This window comes from Pan troglodytes, chromosome 23 (genome assembly GCF_028858775.2).
Source record: "Pan troglodytes isolate AG18354 chromosome 23, NHGRI_mPanTro3-v2.0_pri, whole genome shotgun sequence".
Lineage (NCBI taxonomy): Eukaryota > Metazoa > Chordata > Mammalia > Primates > Hominidae > Pan > Pan troglodytes.
In genome coordinates, this window is record NC_086016.1 from 11,413,028 (window position 1) to 11,416,717 (window position 3,690).

The following is a 3,690-nucleotide window of genomic DNA, read 5'->3' on the forward strand; positions in this document are numbered from 1 at the left end:
CTTTTTGTAGAATCTGCAGTTGGACTTTTGGAGCCCTTTGAGGTCAGTGGTGGAAATGGGAATATCTTCCCATAAAAACTAGACAGAAGAATTCTGAGAAACTTCTTTGTGATGTATGCGTTCATCTCACAGAGCTGAAACTTTCCTTGGATTGAGCAGTTTGGAAACCCTTCGTTTGTACCATCAGCAAGTGGACACTTGGGTCGCTTTGCAGCCTATGGTAGAAAAGGAAATATCTTCACATAAAATCTAGACAGAAGCAATCTGAGAAACTTCTTTGTGATGTGTGCATTCATCTCACAGGGTTAAACTTTTCTTTTGATGGAGCAGTTTTGAAACTTTCTTTTTGTAGGATCTGCAAGTGGACATTTGGAGCACTTTGAGGCCTATGGTGGAACAGGAAATACCTTCACATAAAAACTAGACAGAAGAATTCTGAGAAACTTCTTTGTGGTGTGTGCATTCATCTCACATATTTGAAACTTTCCTTTGGTTGAGCAGTTTGGAAACCCTCTTTTTGTTGAATCTGCAAGTGGACCTTTGGAGCGCTTTGCGGCCTATGGCAGAAAAGGAAATATCTTCACATAAAATCTAGACAGAAGCAATATGAGAAACTACTTTTTCATGTGTGCTTTCATCTCACAGATTTAAAGCTTTCTTTTGATTGAGCAGTTTTGAAACTCTGTTTTTGTAGAATCTGATATTGGACATTTGGGGCGTTTTGCGGCCTGTGGTAGAAAGGGAAATATCTTCACGTAAAATCTGACAGAAGCAATCTGAGAAGCTTCTTAGTGTTGTGTGCATTCATCTCACATACTTAAACCTTTCTTCTGATTGAGCAGTTTTGAAATTCTCTTTTTGTAGAATCTGCAAGTGGACATTTGGAGCTCTTTGATGCCTATTGTGGAAAAGGAAATATCTTCACATAAAAACTATACAGAAGAATTCTGAGAAATTTCTTTGTGATGTGTGCATTGATCTCACAGAGTTGAACCTTTCTTTTGGTTCAGCAGTTTGGAAACACTCTTTTTCTAGAATCTGCAAGTGGACATTTGGAGCACTTTGGGGCCTATGGTAGAAAAGGAAATACCTTCACATAAAATCTAGACAGAAGCAATCTGAGAAACTTCTTTCTGATGTGTGCGATCATCTCACAGGATTGAACCTTTCTTTTCATTGAGCAGTTTGGAAACACTCTTTTTGTAGAATCTGCAAGTGGACATTTGGAGCGCTTTGCTTCCTCTGGTAGAAAAGAAAAATATCTTCACCTTAAACGTAGACAGAAGCAATCTGAGAAACTTCTTTGTGATGTGTGCATGCATCTCACAAAATTAATCATTTGGTTGATTAAGCAGTTTTGAATCTCTCTTTTTGTAGATTCTGCAAGTGGACATTTGGAACACTTTGAAGCCTATGGTAGAAACTGAGATATGTTCATATAAAAACTAGACAAAAGAATTCTGAGAATCTACATTGTGATGTGTACGTTCTTCTCACAGAGCTGAACCTTTCTTTTCATTGAGCAGTTTGGAAACACTCTTTTTGCAGAATCTGCACGTGGGTATTTGGTGCGCTTTGCAGTCTTCAGTAGAAAAGGAAATATCTTCACATAAAATCTAGACAGAAGCAATCTGAGAAACTTCTTTGTGATGTCAGCATTCATCTCACAGAGTTAAAACTTTCTTTTGATTGAGCATTTATGAAACTCTTTTTTTTAAAATCTACAAGCGGACATTTGGAGCTCTTTGAGGAATATGGTGGAAAAGGAAATGTCTTCACATAGAAACTAGGCAGAAGAATTCCGAGAAACTTCTTTGCGATGTGTGCGTTCATCTCAAAGAGTTGAAACTTTCTTTTGATTGAACAGTTTGGAAACACTCTTTTTGTAGAATCTGGAAGTGGATATTTGGAAAGCTTTGTGGCCTATGGTAGAAAAGGAAATATCTTCACATAAAATCTAGACAGAAGCAATCTGAGAAACTTCTTTGTGATGTGTGCATTCATCTCACAGGCTGAAACCTTTATTTTGATAGAGTAGTTTTGAAACTCTCTTTTTGTAGAATCTGCAAGTGGACATTTGGAGCGCTTTGAGGCCTATGGTGGAAAAGGTAATATCTTCACATAAAAACTACAGAGAAGAATTCTGAGAAACTGCTTGTTGATGTGTGCATTCATCTCACAGAGTTGAACCTTCCTTTTGATTGAGCAGTTTGGACACACTCTTTTTGTAGAATCTACAAGTGGAAATTTGGAGAGATTTGCAACTTATGGTAGAAAAGAAAATATCTTCACATAAAATCTAGACAGAAGCAATCTGAGAAACTTCTTTGTGTTGTGTGCATTCATTCACAGAGTTTAACCTTTGTTTTGATTGAGCAGTTTTTAAAGTCTCTATTTGTAGAATCTGCAAGTGGACATTTGGAGCTCTTTAACGCCTATTGTGGAAAAGGAAATATCTTCACATAAAAACTAGACAGAAGAATTATGAGAAACTTCTTTGTGATGTGTGCGTTAATCTCACAGAGTTGAACCTTTCTTTTGATTGAGCAATTTTTAAACGCTCTTTTTATAGTATCTGCAAGTGGACATTTGTAGCACTTTGCGGCCTATGGTAAAAAAAGGAAATATCTTCACATAAAATCTATACAGAAGCGATCTGAGAAACTTCTTTCTGATGTGTGAGTTCATCTCACAGAGTTGAACCCTTCTTTTGATTGAGCACTTTGGAAACTGCCTTTTTGTAGAATCTGCAAATGGACATTTGGAGCGCTTTCTGGCCTATGGTAGAAAAGGGAATATCTTCACATGAAATCTAGACAGAAGCAATCTGAGAAACTTCTTTGGGATGTGTGCATCCATCTCACAGAGTTGAACCTTTCTTTTGATAGAGCAGTTCTGAAACTCTCTTTTTGCAGAATCTGCAAGTGGATATTTGGAGCTCTTTGAGGCCTATGGTGGAAAAGGTAATATCTTCAAATAGAAACTACACAGAAGAATTCTGACAAACTACTCTGTGATGTGTGCATTCATCTCACAGAGTTGAACTTTCTTTCGATTGAGCAGGTTGGAAACATTCTTTTTGTAGAATCTGCATGCGGACATTTGCAGAGTTTTGAGGCCTATGGTGGAAAAGGAAATATCTTCACATAAAAACTAGACAGAGGAATTCTAAGAAACTTCTTTGTGTTGTGTGTGTTCATCTCACAGAATTGAAACTTTCTTTTGATTGAGCAGTTTGGAAACACTCTTTTTGTAGAATCTGTAAGTGGATATTTGGAGCGCTTTGCAGCCTATTGTAGAAAAGGAAATACCTTCACATAAAATCCAGACAGAAGCAATCTGAGAAACTTCTTTGTGATGTGTGCGTTCATCTCAGAGTTAACACTTTCTTTTGATTTTGCAGTTTTGAAACTCTCTTTTTGTAGAATCTGCAAGTGGACATTTGGAGCTTTTTGAGGACTTTGGTGGAAAAGGACATATCATCACATAAAAACTAGACAGAATAATTCTGAGAAACTTTTTTTGATGTGTTATGCCTTTCTAACAAAGTTGAACCTTTCATTTGATTCAGCAGTTTGGAAACACTCTTTTTGTAGAATCTACAAGTGGATATTTGGCGCGCTTCGAGGCCTACTGTGGAAAAGCATGTATCTTCACATAAAAACTACACAGAAGCATTCTGAGAAACTT